Below are 18,887 nucleotides of genomic sequence, written 5' to 3'. Positions count from 1 at the left end.
GGGGCCGGGGTGGGCGGGGGCGGGGGCGCGGGGGGGCGGGGGGGGGGGGGGGGGGACTCAGCCCCATGAACCATGAGATCATGACCTGAGCGGAGATCAAGAGTCAGATACTTAACCGACTGACCACCTAGGTGACCCCATGATATTTTAAAGCCTTGAATATTCCCCAACTGGCAACCATCAGATGAGCAAGAAACTACTGAAGAGCTACTGAGTTTCATCAAGGTCCTCAAAGCTTAAGTCCAGCCTGAGCCCAGGTAGTCGTTTCCCCTGGACATGGCTGGATGCTGCGGGAGGGCCCGTCAGAAGCTGGAGAAAAACTCATCCCAAGATGTGAGTCAGAGACCTGGTCTCTGTGGGGCCTCAGGCTTTGGAGGGGAGATGCCTTTCTGACATCAGCAGGGAGTCTCTGGCTCAGGTCATCTTCTAGTTCATGTCTCCTCGATCTGTACTCAGCATCCCAGGAAGCGGGTAGGACTGGAGGCCAAAGCAAATGCAATACTGTTCACGAGGAGTGCCATCAGACATCGGGTCCTCTGCCTGGGGACTGGGGGAAGATCTTACAGTATAGGTGGGCAGATCTACTTCTGCACCGAACCCAGCACGGCTTTGGCTCACCGAGACTCCAGAAAAGGCTTCTGTGCTTTGGCCCGCGAGGGCCTCTCATGAACCTCCGGTGGATCCGCCTCAAGACCATGACAGCTCAAATAGAGGCATTGCAGGCAGTAGCTATGCGCTCAAGGCCGTTTTAAAGACAATGAAAACTTTGTCAGTGGTTTCCACTCACAGGCTGAATTAGGAGAGGAAGGAAATCACAGTCAGCGCAGAGTAGCTTATTAATTAGCAAATGTGAGATAAGCAGGGGATGGGTGTTAGGGAGTAATGGATAGAGACGGCCCTTCAGAAAGAAGTCCATTAACAAATAGAAATAAGAAACATGAACTCTATCCATAAGAAGGCAACTCCCTTAGCCCAAAGAAGCCCTTTTCTGGAATTCACTCAGCTCATACCAGCTACGCAAAATTTTACTCCTGACAACCCAGCAAATGTTCTTTTCTGTCTTCAATAGGTAAAGAAATAAATGGTTACGGCATCCTCCATGTATTTGTCGTGTTACTTAAAGACTATGAAAGGTCTTTAATCTGTATGAAATAAATCCAACTATTTTTGCTTTTTCTAAAGCCAATCCCTAAGCCATTTCTTCTGGAATGAATTTAAACGTCCTTGGCTCTGAAGTCTAGCCACGGGAGAGGCACTAGACGAGAGTCAGAGTGAGGTTTCCTTCTGTCCCTCCCACGAGGGAGTTAATTGTTTTACCCTGTAGAGCCAGAAAGAGAACATAGCAGAATGTATCCAAAATAAACCCATTTGCCAATTCCTCTTTTTTAAAGACAAGTACCGCTTGCTCCAACCCTGAGCAAATAAGGAGGCAGAAGGACGAATGTTCCTTCAGTCATTTGAGTCATCTGTGAATTAAATGGTTGTGAAATAGTAAGTAAGGAGCACGCATTAAATGACGAACAGCATGAATTGAACATTTGTACGATGACTGTACCCACAGGCTATAGTTGTCTCATCACAGACAATGTTGGTTGAACTTCTGTGCAAGATAAACAATGCAAATTCACTCTTCATGGGCGAGAAAACGTCTGAGGCTGAGTCAGTCAACCTGCCAGGATATGACGATGATGTTGATGATGTTGATGAGAACGATGATGATGATGATGGTAACATACTCACCAAGGATACTCTGTGTCAGGCATTCTTCTAAATGCTTTGTTTAAGGAACTCATTCAATCTTCCTAACAACGCTGTGAAGTAAGTGATACTATTACTTCCATCTTACAGATAAGTGAAGTAAGGCGTGGAGAGGTTAAAGAAACTTGTCAAGGCAATACAAGTGATGGAACTGGACTTCAAACCCAGAAATCTGATGTTAAGGTTAGCCACGTGCCAACATCTAGATCAAAAGTGAGTTCAATCTGTTACCTTGGCATGGTTGATTTTTCACAACTCTCAAGTTGCTTCAGCGAACTGAATTGTTTGCTTTTCAGCTAAGCCACGGAATGAAAATGAATAAAGTCGTTACATCAAAGACAAACTACGAAAGTTAAATAGATTTTGCAAATTGGATCATTTTTCATTTCTCGATAACCGAAGTTTGGTTCAATAACCATGTAAGAGTAGGAGATTCAGCCATCTGCATTATGTATCACACGGCTCGGTGTTTACGGGAATGAGATTTATGTTGTGAACAGTTCCATTTTCCATAACAAGGGAAAAAAGGGAGAGGCTCGAATTAGCCACATGTCAGGTCTTTGGAACAAAAATCCATTTTTGATTTCCTTGTTGAGAATTAAGTCTGCGTCAGGCAAGGCCTACTTTTTCCCTTCCTTCTTGTTTCCCATTAGTTCTTGGGGGCCCTTGGGGGAAGTGTCTGTGTTTTTAAGCAGCCAAGTGCTTATGCGTACAAGCACCTTACTGTCCTGCTCCTTCCTTTCCACCTCTCCCATCCTCAAATCCTTCCAGACTTACTTTCCATGGCCAGGTCTCTATAACACAGTTGCCTTTCCTATGAGAAAGTAGCAATTGAAATATTCAGCCTTTTTCTCTTCCTAAACAAATTGTACTAACAACAGTCATCAATTACATTATTAAAAGTGAACTCAATTTATCCCACAATCCAAAGTCTACAAAGAAGTCACTCTACTTAGAAGACTTGGCCACAGGAATGGGCATGTTGTTCGTGCTTTGGGGGACAGAGGCCATGTTATTCCCTGTATCTACACATCTGGAATTCTCAAAGATGTTGATTAGATGTAACTGACCTGAAACATGAAGACCAAAGCTGATAAACAGATAAGGTTTTCTGTGCTGCCAAACTTGAACCTAGTCACCAGATATGTCCTGTTATGATGGCCAGTTCTGGAGAAGCTTGATATTTACAACTAGAGAAAGAGAGGGAGAGAGAAAGAAAATTGGGGTAGATGGGGATGGGATGGGATGGTTGTGGAATCTCAGACAGGTGATAAACACGAAAAAGAGCTGAACCAGAGCAGAGGAAACTAAGAACATACGGAGGTTCAGGGACACTGGAGGAAGTGACACCAGAAATAAGCTCGTGCCAGATGTGACTCTTTTCATTCTGTCTTAGTCCATTTGGGCTGTTATGACAAATATACCATAGGCTGGCTGGCTTAAACGACAAACATTTATTTCCGTGGAGGCTGGGAGATCCAACATAAAGATGCTGACAGATTTGGAGTCTGATGTGGCCCCCTTCCTGGTTTGTAGATGGCCGTCTTCTCGCTATGTCCTCCCATATGAATGGGTGAGGGAGCTCTCCGGGGCCTCTTTTTTGAGAGCACTAATCCCATTCACAAGAACTCCACTCTCATGACCTCATCACCTCCCAAAGAGCCTGCCGCCCAACGCTAGCATTTGGGGGATTCGGATTTCAGAGGTTGAACTTGGGGGATCAGAGACATTAGTCTACAACACATTCCCATTTGGGTTTAAAGCCTGGGCAAAAGCAGAAGACAGTCTGACCGGCTCTTTCCTCACTACTTCAGCCCTCTCCTTCATACCAGGCTTCCAGTTTGATATCTCGGTCAGATTATTATCAAGCGGGCCTTAAAAGTAGGAGCTTAAAACCTCCAGTTCGATCCATTTTCGTTAAGAAAGACCTACGGGGCAGGTTTCTCAAGAAAGCATCTGTTCATGACTTATGTAAGCAACACGGTAAGAGCACATCTTTGAAGAGAATGACAAAGCAGTTGGCAGCAAGGAGCCATGTTTGTTTGTGAGTGTGGATTTGACCCACAAGCATAAAGCCCAATCGTCAGCAAAATGGTATATCTTAGTAGTGGAACCACTTTACCCTTTGATGTACTCCAAACCACACCTCACCAGTGTTGGGTGGAAGTTCATTAGCTTCATCAACTGCAAAAAACAGCTGTATATAAACAGAATCTTAGAGCACGCTCCTACAGAATGATTCCCAGAATTCCACTTTCTCTATCGCTTCCTATCCTTTCCTCCTTATCGGACACTTAGCATAAAAACATACAATGGACCTAAAGGAAGATGTGTAGAGTTATTGTAAAACATGGATTTTCTTTTCCTGTCAGTTCTTAAAGTGTTTCTGCGCTTAGATATCTCTCCTTCTTTCTCTCTATTTTGGTGTTTTTCTTATTGTGGAATATATCACGCATGAAGAAATATATGTAATATTCATATACATGTACGGTTTAAAGAATAAGACACCCATCTGCCTAAGTTAGCTTTCTTCCTCTCTTAATGGAATTTTAAAAAACATTTATTGGATTATTTGGGAAATAAGAATGAAAGCATGAAGTCCAAAGTGGGGGGGGGAGGGGGGGTGGAATACATATATTTTAAGACTGGGGAAAGTTTCCTTTTTACGTTGAAAAAAGTTATAATGGTCTCCGGCTACCTGCTTTCACATTGCACGCTTTGCTTTTTTATTTTCTCTCTTCTTTTCCTCCCTTCCTTTTTTTCCCTCTTATAGCTCCCCTTGCCCCAAAGCTTATGTGACAACAGACAGACAATGCACCGGGCAGATGGCTCGCTAAAGAACTGTTCTGACAGCTGCTAATGTAAGACTGAACTAAGTTTCCAGAAGGAGCTGCAAAGACGTGAATGGTTCCAACCATCTTAAAGCAGTTCAGCAAAAGCTGCAACCTGAGATAAGACCACAGTCACATACCCGACTCTCCCTTACCCCCATTCTATGAAAACTCCAATGTGGTTCCTGCTCAGGGAGTTGTTCTGTGAGGTCCTCTCCAATGCACATTAGCTAAATAACAGCCTTCACCCTCTGAGTTGTCTGACAATTCTTTCCTTATAAAGTTAACATCCGAGCATCCCCATGTCACCACATCATCTTTCCTTCCACCCAGAAGGACCCTCGGCTTTCCCTCAAGGGTGGGATTGCCCTCGCAGACGGGCAGGACACCCAACGTGGAGATGTTTCTCACCGGTCACCAGGCGTTGCCAGCAGAGGGCAGTGGAATGTTTGCGACTGGTAACATCTCCTGAGCCCCCCAGACCGAGGTCCATTGTGTCTGGCATCACTGGAATCTTCCCAACGTCGTGTTTAGAAACTTCCTACCACAAATCCCTGCATTCACTCCTCCAACAGGCTTTTTCCCCCTCCTATGTCTGCTGATCATCCAGAAAGAAAAGCAGCCATCTGCTGGGAACCTTGTGGGCCAGGACGGATTGCTAGCCCCCTCTCCCGTGGAGCCCATCTGGTCTTGTGTGAGCACTGGACGGCCACCGATGGTGCCGTACCCCACCCCCCCACTCCCCCACAGAAGAGCAGAGTCCAAGCATGTGGTTTCCCACATTGACAGAGGGCTACACTTAAAGGAACTCTGGAGATTATCCAAATCCCTCCATTCTCCTGATAAACGCTCCCGAAGCCCAAAAGAGCTGAACTGGCCCGCCCAAGGTCACAGAATTCGTTCGTGTCAAGGCTGAAATCAGAATCTGTCCTCTGTCCCAGACACACTGAGTGCGGATTAGTAATGATAATTACGATGACAATAAGAACAGTAATAATAATGTTTCTTGAGTGCTCACTATGTGTGTGCCCGGCACTATTCTAAAAACTCTCCACGCGTTCGTTCCTTTAATCCTTACCAAAACCTTCTGAGACAGAGATCATTATAATTTCTATTTTATAGATGAGGAGACCGAAACTCAGGGTACTTAAGAGCTAGTGAGTGGTAAAGCCAGGATTGGATTCCAGGAAGTGTTATTTCAGACCTAGAACTTGTAAAACCACTGACGTGCTCACCGCTCTGTGGTAAAATGAAAGAAACAAGGACAGGGCTGTGCATTTTTCTTAAAAGCTAGATTTATTCCATTTAAAACACCAACCTTTGTTATACTCTGTATTTATTTTAAATATTAAACGTTTTCTTTCTTTTAGGAGAAAATAGAGTATATGGCAGTTGTTGGTGTTCTAGGAACTTTGTTTTTGTTTTTTCTTAACGTTTATTTATTTTTGACAGAGAGAGAGACAGAGCATGAGCAGGGGAGGGGCAGAGAGAGAGGGAGACACAGAATCCGAAGCAGGCTCCAGGCTCTGAGCTGCCAGCACGGAGCCCGACGTGGGGCTCGAACTCACAGACCGTGAGATTGTGAGCCAGTCGGACGCTCAACCGACTGAGCCACCCAGGTGCTCTGAATTTTGTTTTTTAATAAAAATATACTCTGGAAGCTGTTTATGTATATGAAATTGCAGAGCCTGGAAGGCACTGTCTTGCATTCTCTGCTACCTGTAAGAATTCTGGGAGAATCCTTAGTTGCGTTCATGTCTCCTTTGCCAGCTTCTGCTTCCTGGAATGGGAGGGCTTGCCAGGGTGGAGAATGACTAAAATTTATCATGTACTTTTTATCAGTCGGGACTCATTTGACTGCAGGTAAATAACAAGTAAAAGTGAGTGTGTATTGATAGATTTAGCTGAAACATTTGGGGATTAGTGACTTGAATTATGTGTTAAATTTTATGGCTTTGCTCTTTAACCATATATTGGCTTAATTCCAAGGCTCCGTGGGCACAACCGGCTGCCAATAGCTTCAGTCCTTTCCTGTGCTCCAGTTCAGAGGGGAAAAGAGTATCTCTCCCTGGTAGCTCCCGTGTAGGATTGTACTTTGGGCTATTACAGCGATCCCTGAAGGAGTCTCTACAGCTGGGGGCAGATTTATGCTACTGGGCTAGTTCCGAGCTACACATTATACTCCTGAAGCTGGTGGTGGGATCAGCTCCACCGGCAGCCTTTGCTCTGATGGTAGGAGGGAGATGGTTCTCAAAGGGGGAAATGAGACACTGTCGCCAAAGGATCAGAGGCTTCGTCGTCAAACCAGCAAATGTTGATTATCACCTAATGTGTGCCTCTCACTAGGCTGGGTGCTACTCACTCACCACTTCATTTCATTCTCGTAACAATCCTACCAGGCAAATAATAACTCACCAATGAAGAAACGGAGGCGCAGAGACACTAAGAAACACACAAAAGGTCAAACAGCTAGTAAGAGAAGATCCAGGGATCAAATTCTATTCCAACCAACTTCAAGGGCCAAGTTCTGGATTTTGTACATCTTATAAGTGACTTATCCTATGCAGTTGGACGCTCAACCGACTGAGCCACCCATGTGCCCCGAATTTTGTTTTTTAATAAAAAATAAATAAATAAATAAATTTAATAATACATAAATAAATAAATTTAATAAATAAATTTTGTTTTACTATTACAACTGAAGATAAAAATAAGCCACCCTGTGTATTACAATGATGGCTTGATCGAGGGACTCAATGACCACCTTTCTTGGGCACATTCTTTATTTATTCATTTATTTTTCTTTTATATTTGAAAGAGAGAGAGACAGAGTGCAAGCAGGGGACGGGCAGAGAGACGGAGACAGAATCTGAATCAGGCTCCCGGCTCTGAGCTGTCAGCACAGGGCCCAATGCGGGACTTGAACTCATGAGCAGTGAGATCATGACCTGAGCTGAAGTCGGATGCTTAACCTACTGAGCCACCCAGGCGCCCCTCCTGGGCACACTCTTATAGAGGTTTGTAGCACCAGAGACCATTGACTGCTCCCGTCTCCCATTTCAAGAAATAAGAATTCTTTGAACACTTGTTCCTGCTTGCCTCGCCACAGTTGAAAGAGCTAAGGTCAGAGACTACTGATTATGTCTCACCTCTGAGTTGAAGAGAAAATACAATCTGGAACAATTCTACAAGGTTGTTGAGCAAAGAAGGGAACAGTGTTTCTTCTAAACTTGATTTAGAATTTTCCAGAGTGTTAAGCACCTGGTGCCACACCTCCTAGACTGTGCTCTTTAGCTTAAAAAAAAAAAGAAATTTGTCCAACTAAGTGGCCAAGAAGTACATTGAAAGAGAAGAATTTCATCACTAAGATACTCAAGGCCACTTTCTGGATTCAGTCTGCAGCAAATACAGGAATCACGATTGCCCCACGGCAGCTCCAGGAAACTATTCCCTGAAACAGTAAGTCTGTCCAATCAAAATTAAGTGTTCAGAGTTGTAAACATTCAAAGTCTAAACCAAGACCACCATTTGGCAGCCCCAGATGCCACTAAGCATCCAGCTTTGGGTCATAAGTAACATCGACAAATAAGATGTAATAAAATACAAAGCCATGGCTGAATTTAATACAAAAGGGATCTGAGATCATTAATCTCCAGGTGTACTCAATGTGAAAAATGAATCTTCAGGATTTTCCCAAAAACACTCACAGAGTTGGGGAAAATAGCAGTCATGAAATAAAAATATGGAGAGTCCCTCAGAGACGTTCCCTAGAACGCCTCAGTCAGCCATCAGGCCCCACACCATCTCCTTATGGTTCCGGAAAGCAGACTAGGGTCTATTTCTTCCTCCTCACTCTGTCTCTCCCCTTGCCCCTCTAAACGTAGAAGGCAGCTCTGCTCACCGGACATTTTAGTCACACGCACCACGTGGCTCGAGGAGGAGTAACCTTCATGACTCCTCCTTCACGCTGTGAAGAAGGGCATCCCGGCTTGAGCCTAAACTGTGTTCACGACTAAGCTCAGATATGTGTGGGTGTGTGGCAAACTACGTGGGGGACTTACCAAAACACAACTGGGAAAAGAAAACCTAAGCCCTTCTGGACAGAGGGCGGATGGCAAGAGAATACAAGGCGGCCAGCCACAGCCTTGCTCTCATTGGAGAAAAAGAGTCTTGGGTCCTCAAAGTGTCCTGGGCATGTGCAGTAGTGGCCAGGCCTGCTCAGAGACAGCAGGAGGGATGGCAGCTCCCAGTAGCAGGGACAAGGTGTCCGGTGGCAGAGTGGGATGTGGTGTTCAGTGGGCTCTTGAGGCACCTTAAAATATCGTCTAAGCAATGGAGCTGGGGCAGGGCAACAGGAGCGGAATAGCGTAGAACCATGTGGCAACTGCCCAGAACCTTGATCACACGCTTGCTTTTCAGTGTGTAGAGCCTCGGAAATGCCTGGATAGGGAAGGGAAAGAGCAGGGGGCCGTGATCCTATGTTGGGTACTAGCAAAACCAGGATGATATAAAAAGAGGGTATCAGATGTCTTTGCTTGACATCTTCCAGCTCTGACTTTGAACAATTACATGATTCTCACTAGCTAATGGTGGGGAAAAGAACGCATGCCCCACCCTCCAAATCTCTGCCCTCAGTCCTCACCAACAGCAAGTTAAGACACCGGATGACAGGAATCAAAGTGGACTAAAAGCAACCACCGCTGAATAGGACACCCTTCCCTCGCCCTTGGAGGTTCAGCGCACTACTCCCGCTCATCCTGCCCTCCTGCTCAAGTTCCTCTCCCCTTATAAAGTGGCCTCTTTTCCAGACTGGCTCTCATCTTGTCCATCAGCTCCCACCCCTGCCTTGGGCGTCCCACGACATTACGGTTCCAAGAAAAGGCGACGTTCTCCTTTGTGCCTCCAGATCTCACTCCGGCTACTTTTATTGAAAAATAGACATAGGGAGCTTCTGATCTTCCTTTGTCCTGGTCCCTGCAAATCCCAGACTCAGGTCCAATGTTACTAAGAGCATTCCAACATTTCATATGTAGATAGTTTACAGAGGAGTTTCAACTAAATGGGGTTATTAACTTGAAACTGTTATTTTTTCATTCGCAGCCAACTGGAGCCAACAATACGTTAAAAAATTATTCACCACGATCAAGTAGAATTTATACCTGAGATGCAAGGCTGGTTCAATATCCACAAAACAATTAACGTGATTCATCACATCAATAAAAGAAAGGACAAGAACCATATGATCCTCTCACTAGATGCAGAGAAAGCATTTGACAAAATACACCATCTTCTCTTGATAAAAATCCTCAAGAAAGTAGGGATAGAAGGATCATACCTTAAGATCATAAAAGCCATATATGAAAGACCCAACGCTAATATCATCCAAATGGGGCAAAACTGAGAGCTTTCCCCCTAAGGTCAGGAACAAGACAGGGATGGCCACTCTCGCCACTGTTATTCAACATAGTGTTGGCCGTCTTAGCCTCAGCAATCAGATGGCACACAGAAGCAGGAATGAGCAAGACTTACGCTGGGGATCCGCTGGGGTGTCTGTAGCCAGCACTGACAAGCCCAGCATTAACTGTCAATGAGCAAGTACGGCAAACGTGTCTCAGTGTGGGTACCCCCAGAAACGAACCCTGACGAGGACCTGAATGCAAGCAGTTTATTTGGGAGTAAGCCCAGGACACGTCAGTAAAGCAGGAAGAAGGAAAGCCAGTGTTACCATCTGGTTTGCCACGATGGGTAAAAGGAGCATGCCGTGCTTCTGGGCAACTCAGAGAAGCCAAAACATAAGGAGCTGGAGGGCTACTCCTCATCTCCAGGTCAGGGCTGGAGGGCTGATTCCAGGGGATTCACTTTCCGCCCCTTCTGGTTTTCTCACGGTGGGTGGGCTCCTCGGAGAGTCTGTGGGTGTTCCCAGCAAGCAGCCTTCAGTCTGTAGAGGCGAACTCTGAGGATCCATAAGCAGGACATGCAACCGTCTGCACAAACACCAACCCAGCAAGGACGGCACGGTGAAAAGTTTAGGTGAAGATCTGGGCCACCACGCCAGGCAAGCGACACAAACCAGCTTGACTGCTGACCAGGCAGGAGGGGAATCCAGGACAGATGTTGGGAAAGGGACACTGGGGGTATAACGTTCATGTAACAAGACCCGCTCTGGCGGCGGGACGCTCAGGCGTGAATCGCTGATCCCTTGCCTTGTATCTTTCGAGACATCACAACTGGCTGCCACTTTGAAGAGGAGTTGGTCTTCTCCGAGAGGAAACCAGAAGAGCATGTTCTCATAAAAATAGAAAATGGAGACTCCATATTATACTAATGGAGCCTAAAATAAGTGAAGAACATGGTTAGAACTGGGTGGCCACAAGGAGGAGACTGTGCTGGACCCGAATCGGGCACCTCTTCTCAGATTCCCTTGCCTGCCTCCCGGATCATGCTGCCACATCTGGGGGTTGACATGAACTTGTCCTGTGTGTGCCTGGACCTCCCCTACACAGTGCCACGTGGCCCAGACTGTGAGCCACACATATGTAGTTTCCGCCTCCTCCTACCACTTCCAGATGCAAAAGAAACACCCCAATGTGGACCAGGGATCTGGCGTCCCAAATGCCTACCAGGGTTCAGACAACTCAACCTGGAAGTTGAGCAGGAGATGGGAGGAGCCCGGGGGCAAATGTCCCTCCTTGTCGTCCCAATGACTGCGGTGAGGCAGCCTGATCGCCGAGCACCCTCTGAGGCTCTGTGGCCTTCTGTAGAAGCAAAGGCCAGCGCAGTAAGCCCTCCCTGCATTGATCCACATCTCCACCTACCTCTGTTCCCTCTCCCTCCTTCTAGCTGCCCTGGGCCTGCACTTCCCAAATAAAGCCTCGGCACTTTCAATCCCGGAGTCAGAAGCTGTATTTTAGAAAACCTGACTAACTGCATAGCACTTCCCAGGACCACTCTAAACTCGACGGTTGCCCGGAAAGTTCTCAGGTCACATCGATGCTGTGGTTTGTAGCCCCAGACCCATGCAGGGTAAGCTGATGCCTGAGAATTCTCAGAAGATTGTTGTTTTTTTTTTTAATATAGGCTCCATGCTGGGCCTAGAGCCCAATGCAGGGCTTGAACTAACAACCCTGAGATCGAGACCTGAGCAGAGATCAAGAGTCGAACGCTTCACTGATTGAGGCACCCAGGCGCCCCAAGAATTCTCAAAAATTTTTTAAGGTTTTTGTTTTGAGAGAGAGAGAGAGCGAAAGCATGAGCATGCGAGGGGCAGAGAGGGAAGGCGATACAGAATCCAAAGCAGGCTCCAGGCTCTGAGCTGTCAGCACAGAGCCCGACACGGGGCTCCAACCCACAAACCACGAGACTGGGACCTGAGCTGAAGTCAGATACTTAACTGACTGAGCCACCCAGGTGCTCCAAGAATTCTCAGATTTTTAAAATTACTGCTCCATTCAACGTTTCTCCAAGACTGAAAGATGGGTAAGTCTCATTCAGTGGGGAAGTTCTCTTTCACACTGAGCAGCTTTGAGTTGCTCAGTGGACCTCTCTCTTTTCCGGTGCTGGGCGATCTCTCTTTCCTTTCCTGGAAGTGACCTAAAAAAGCTGGGGCTCTAAGGCGCAAGGTGAGCTCTGGGAAAACCAGAGCGCCACAGCTCGCCTCACTCCCGGGGAATCACGCCTTCCTGACATCTCTGGTCTCTAAATGTTTCTCCTTTTTTACTGCATGTTTTTGAGAAGTGGTTTCCTTTTGTTTGATACTCAACATTTTTAAGTATGTGAACCTGGAAAGTTTTCTTGGGACATCTAGTCCACAGTGTGGCCTAAAAAAAAGTTTTGGAGGAAATTTTTAGAAATTTTTAAACAAGCATACTCCTAAAAAAAAGTTGAGTGCTGTATGATTTTTCCAGAATTACTTAAGATAAGCTACCCGCATGAGATATCATCTCACACCTGAGAGAACAGCTAATATGAACAACTCGGGAAGCCACAGATACTCGGGATGTGGAGGAAGGGGACCCCTCTTACACCGTTGGTGGGAATGCAAACTGGTGCAGCCGCTCTGGAGAATAGTAAGGTGGTTCCTTGGAAAGTTAAAAATAGAACTACCCTAAAACCCAGCAATTACGCTACTGGGTATTTACTGAAAGGATACAAAAATACTGATTCGAAAGGGCACATACACCCTGATGTTTATACCAACGCTATCAGCAATAGCCAAATTATGGAAAGAGCCCAAATGTCTATCGACTGATGAATGCATAAAGAAGACAGACAGGTGCGCGCATGCGCGCGCGCGCGCACACACACACACACACACACACACACACACACTGGAATATTACTCAGCTAGCAAAAGGAACGAAATATTGCCATTTGCAACAACGTGGATGGAACTAAATGAAATAAGTCAGTCAGAGAAACACAAATAACATATGATTTCACTCTCATGAAGAATTGAAGAAATAAAACAGATGAATATAGGGAAAAGAAAAAAAAAGGGAGAGGGAAGCAAACCACAAAAGAGACTTTTAACTCTAGAAAACTGACGGAGGGTTGCTGGAGGGGAGGTAGGTGGGGATGGGCTAAACGGGTGATGGGCATTAAGGAGGGCACTTTTTGCGATGAGCACTGGGTTTTATACGTAAGTGATAAATCCCTAAATTCTACTCCCGAAACCAATATCACACTATATGTTAACTAACTAAAATGTAAATAAAAACTTGAAACATTAAAAAAAAAGTTGCCAGGATGATGCATCTCCCCAAATGTTTTAGTCTGTGTTTCCTCGGTGGAGAAAAGGGGATGATTCTCTTAGAAAACCTCATAGAACCATCAAAACCAAGAAATTAACGATGATACCCTAATCCCCGGACTCTGCTCAATTTTTTTCCATTTGTCCTGATAATGTCCTTCCTGGTAAAAGGATCCACTTCAGGGTCATTTTCTTTTTATGCTCTTTTATTAAATCTGGAACAGTTCCTCTTTCTCGCCTTGACAACTTCGATGATTAAAGGCTCGTTATTTTGTGAATTCCTCCTCAGTTTGGGTTTGTCCGACGATTATGCAACCTTGGCAGGAATATCCTAGAAGCAGGGCCGCGTTATTATTATTGCATTTTTCCAGATGGCGTACGATTTTAGTGTCTCAGTACTGATGATGTCCATTTTTGTTCACTTGACGAGACTGTGTCTTCCAGGCCACTCCACTGTGAAGTACCTCTTTTTTTATTTTATAATTAATAAGTATTTTGTGGGAATTTTAAACTCATGTAAATTTCCCATTGCTCATCAAAATTTCAATGTATTCATTTGGTAACGTCTGTTCACATACATGCATTGCGTAGCAGACTATTACTGTCGCTATCTGAGGTGACAGTCACGCTCAATGGGATGCTCAGATTGTCCCCTATTTGGCTTCCGGGTCGGCTGAGTGTAGTGGGCTAAGAAATATATGTATGCATGAAATACACACATCTATTTAAACCTATTTAAACTTATTCTGCTTACCTATGCTGACAACCTCAGATATTTATTTATTTTTAGGAAAATGCAAGCAGGGAAGGGGCAGAGAAAGGGGGACAGAGGATCCGAAGCGGGCTCTGTGCTTAAAGCGGCGAGCCCGACATGGGGCTCGAACTCACGAACTGTGAGATCGTGACCTGAGCTAAAGTTGGATGCGCAACCGACTAAGCCACCCAGGCGCCCCTCTAGTGAGAACTTCACTTCACACATGTAACTCCAATTCCAATCCAACCACCACAGCATTCTTCAGAGTTTTGTCCCTTTCTACTTTGTCATTCTCCACTTCTTTCTGAAATGGGGGTGTCTGGTCTCAGATTTCCTTAATAGATTTATTTAAACGACACCCCTTTGTGTAACTTATTTCCAACCTCTACTCCCATGTGGATACCCTCCTCGCACCGGCACCATGCCAGGCTGCCATCCCCCACCCCACGTAGACTCCCTCCTCCCCTGACCCGGCCCTGGCACTCCTTGTCAGGCAGCCCCTTATAAATGCCCTCCTCACACCCTCCTCCTGCCGCCTGGACACCCGCCTCACCCACCTCGTGCTTCCGCACCCTGCACCCAGCCACCCATGGTGAGGACGCTTGCCTTCTCCTGCTTGGGAGCTGTCACTCCACTCTGGGTCATCGTGACCAGCACCTGTCCACCCAAGCATGATGTCTATCTTTCCCTGATAGCTTTACGCTGAATTATTCAGGAAGAAACGGGGAAGGAAAGGGGGCACCAGGGATTTTCATCGTGCACCCTTAATGTGTGTAAAGTTAGCCCAAGTTCCTACCTTCACCCTAATCAATTCAAGGACTTTAGAGAGTTGCCCTCTTGTCACCTCTATGTCTCCCACCCCTCCATCCTCCATGTTGTTATTGCCATGGCTTTTCTGCCTCCTTTTTGGTGTCTCCAAAATTCATAGCTGTCCTAACTATGACTTTGTAGAGTCAACGCTTGTTTATGTCAAACAATACTTTCCCTCACTTATTTGTCCCCCATTGTTTCTGATATCCCACTCTCTCTACCCGGATCCAGTCCTCTTTTTTGCTCTGCTCCGTCCCTCACGGTCTGTCCTTCAGTGACTCTAACACATTGTGTCAACAGTGGTCTGCAAGACGCGAGCTTTTTCAGTCTCTGTCACGTGTCATTTTTTTACCCTCACGCGATGATGACAGTTTAATTGCATAGAGTGGTGTAGGACAACCAGCTGTCCCAGCTTGCTCTAGCCTGGGGGACTCCCACCACAGGGGGCTTTTAGCACTAAAACCTGGACAGTCCTGGACAAACTGGGCTGGTTGCTCCTCTACTTCCATATTTTATTATTTTCCCATGCCAGTATTAAAAATATTATTCTGATGGGGCGCCTGGGTGGCTCAGTCGGTTGAGCGTCCGACTTCGGCTCGGGTCACGATCTCGCGGTCCGTGGGTTCGAGCCCCGCGTCGGGCTCTGTGCTGACGGCTCAGAGCCTGGAGCCTGCCTCGGATTCTGTGTCTCCCTCTTACTTCTCTCTGGCTTCTATGATTTTTCTCATTCCCTTGATATTCTATCAGAGTATTTGTGTCTTATTCATCTTGTCCAGGATCATTAAATATGAATGTTAGTATCTTATTATAAAATATGAATCTTAGAATCCTTCATCAATTCTAAAATATACTCAGCCATTATCTCTTCAAACATTTCCTCTCTATTTCTTCTTTTCTTTTGGAAACCCTGCTAGGTATATCCTGTATCTTCTCATTATATACTATGTGCTTCTTAACCATTCTTTCAGACATTTCCATCTCTGCATTTTTAGTGTTGTATCTGGATAATTTCTCCAGCTCTGCCTTCCAGGTAAGTAGTCACCACTCCAGCAGTATTTAAATCAGGTGTTTTATCCATTCGCTGAGTTTATCTTCCTTGGATAGAATTTCATTTTCGGGAGTTCTGTTCGGTTCCTTATCAAACATTGTTCTTATTTTTTCAGTGTAATGCGATTTCTTTAAATAGTTTTTAAAGTCTCTTTAATCCTGGGGTGCCCGGCTCAGTCGGTTAAACATCCAACACTTGATTTGGGTTCAGGTCCTGATATCACAGGTTGTGGGTTCAAGCCCCAAGTCTAGTTCTGCACTGACAGAGTGCAGAGCCTGCTTGGGATTCTCTCTCTCTCCCTCTCTCTCTGCCCCTCCTCCGCTGGCACATGCTCATGTGTGCTTGCTCTCTCTCTCTCTCTCTCTCTCTCTTTCAAAATAAATAAGTTTTTTAAAAAGCATTACAAAAATCTCTTTAATCCTTACAAATACTTACTGTATATTCTCATTATTTCATGGAGTTCAGGGACTCTGCCCTCTCTGTATACTGTGTTTGCCTTCTCCCTCTCTTGACTATTTTCTCTCATAATTTATGACTTTGAACGTGAGATAAAAGGGTGCTTTGGTCTTTCACTGAGAAACATGTGGGCCTATTTATGGAGGTATATTTTCAAAGTTGTTTTGCCTTTGCTGTTTCCAGTTGCCATGGGGGCTCTCAATACACAGTGATGAACTTTATTTTTTTCAATTTAGGGATTTGGGGAATACCTACATCATTTTAAGGAATCCAAACTTGTGAGATACAAGCCTGAGTCAGAGGTTCTTCTGAGGAGAATTTGTTTCTTCTTTTAATCTAGAGCTCAAGCCAAGATAATTTCCTCTTCATCTCCCTACGATGGCGGACTGTTTCCCACCATTGGAGGATAATTCTTTGGGGGCTTTTGCTTTATGCAAGGGTCTCGTTGCATCACATCACTTCACTCAGGCTTAAGGTCACCAAGACAGAAATTCTCACCCCAATCTACACCCGTATCAAGGATACATCAGTATTCCTAACATTCTGATTTTAGTTCTTCTTCATTTCTGGTACCTCATATTTCTTCCTTGTGACCAGAACTTTGTATGAAGATGATTTCATCTAATATTTCTGCATATCTGTAGTGGGAGGTTTAGACATCGCCTTGGTCCACCTCCTGCCAAGGGTGTAATTTCTCACTGTATCGGGCACCTCTTATGCACCACTTAACATCGTCTCAACCGCACCTGCCTCTTCCGGTCTCTGCAGTATTTACAAGCTCTGCATGGATTCTGACCAACTTCGTCACACACGACTTGGCAGATTTTCTAAAATTCCTCCCATTTTCCTCTAAACAAGGAAAAGAGATCAGGCAGTGGCTCTCCGATAATGACAATAGCATTAATAACAATCTCTAGAGTTTTTTCGTACATTTCCACGTTCTTTCGCACGCACATCTTATTCAGCGTCTCTCACAACACGGGCTCTGTTCTCTGGCTCTTGACGATGCCCTCCAGCCCAGATCGGAGCTCGCGACACCAACGGTCGTTCACGCGTCCTTTGCACACAGCCTGATACCACCCCACTTTCCTGTTGGGACGCTTGTCTTTCTCATCGCTTCCAGTGTTAGTTTGTACCCCAGATTCTAACCTGACTTTCTTCTAAGTCATTATACTATACTGCCTTCCACCTGCACATCTTGCAAAGAAAGGTGTTTCCTATCTTTCAAGAAAACTAGGCAAAAGCCAGGGCCATTTGTACTAGTTGTAGAATCGATGGGAATTTTTTAGAAATGTATTCTTGATCAAAGCAAATTTAGCATTTTTTTAATGTTTCTTTCTTTCTGAAGGAGGTAGAGACAGAGCGTGAGCAGGGGAGGGGCAGAGAGAGAGGGAGACACAGAATCCGAGGCAGGCTCCAGGTTCCGAGCTGTCAGCACCGAGCCCGACCCAGGACTCAGACGCATGAGCTGTGAGATCACGACCTGAGCCGAAGTCAGACGCTTAACCAAATGAGCCACCCAGGCTCCCCCAAAACAAATTTAGAATTTTAAATCAGAACCCCCAAAACAACATCAAATAAAGGAGGGGGAAATTTTATTCGACCTTACGATGTGTCCCAATGCCAGCAGGCAGCAGCTATAGTGACCAGAAACTCCAGCAGTAGCTGACTACTCATACAGGTGCACTCCCCCCCACCCCCCGCCCCGCACACACACACACAAGGTCCAAGAACTATTATCTGAACAGGTCCCATGACCTCCATGCTTCCTCCACCTCTAGTCACCTCCACCACCCACCTTTCTTTCACTTGTATTGAGAGACCGCAAATCATGGTTCCCAGCACAGCAGAAGGGAGAGGGTCTGGCTGTAGCATATTTTGTCCTGGATATGCAGACATCTTCAGAAATGCTCCGTAGAAAAAAGCAGAGTTAGGATTTCCGGGAGCAGTGCATACAAAGGGTGTAAGCTCTCATGTATAAACAGCTGCATGCATGCAAAAGAATTAAATACTGTCTCTTATGAAAAAAAAAAAAAAGCTGGAAGAACGGGAAGATTCCAGTCAATTCCTACCAGACAATTAGAATTGGCACTGTAGATTCTGACCATGCAAACCACTCCAGGTCTAAATCAGAGAGAAAGAGTCATTTTTACTCAAAAAGATGCTGGGAACACTGCATGGAAATACTATTTAAAATTTCCTGAAATCAGAATGCCCAAAATGAACATTATAAAACTAAGAGTATTTCTAAGGAGATTAATTTTTTTTTTTAATTTAATGTTTATTTATTTTGGAGAGAGAGAGACAGCGTACAGATTATGAGAGAGGGAGGGGCAGAGAGAGGGAATCCAAAGCAGGCTCCAGGCTCTGAGCTGTCAGCACGGAGCCTGATGCGGGGCTCAAATTCATGAACTGCAAGATCATGGCCTGAGCCAAAGTCAGACGTTCAACCGATCAAGCCAACCAGGCGCCCCTTCAGAA

The 18,887-nt window shown here is 45.4% G+C and overlaps 1 long non-coding RNA gene and 1 other non-coding gene across 2 annotated transcripts in view; both read left to right on the top strand.

The window, feature by feature from the left end:
- LOC125930185 (uncharacterized) overlaps positions 1-4,844 on the top strand; it is a 12,374-nt gene extending 7,530 nt beyond the window's left edge. Inside the window, exon 2 of the long non-coding RNA XR_007460105.1 lies at positions 4,532-4,844. This is a non-coding gene — a long non-coding RNA (uncharacterized LOC125930185). The remainder of the gene's footprint in view (positions 1-4,531) is intronic.
- A 10,616-nt stretch (positions 4,845-15,460) lies between these two features.
- On the top strand, positions 15,461-15,545 carry TRNAR-UCG (transfer RNA arginine (anticodon UCG)). Its single transcript has one exon. It is a non-coding gene; the product is annotated as a tRNA-Arg (tRNA).
- Positions 15,546-18,887: the final 3,342 nt, after the last annotated feature.

This window comes from Panthera uncia, chromosome A2, assembly GCF_023721935.1.
Source record: "Panthera uncia isolate 11264 chromosome A2, Puncia_PCG_1.0, whole genome shotgun sequence".
NCBI lineage: Eukaryota > Metazoa > Chordata > Mammalia > Carnivora > Felidae > Panthera > Panthera uncia.
This window is presented reverse-complemented; position numbering and strand designations above follow the sequence as displayed.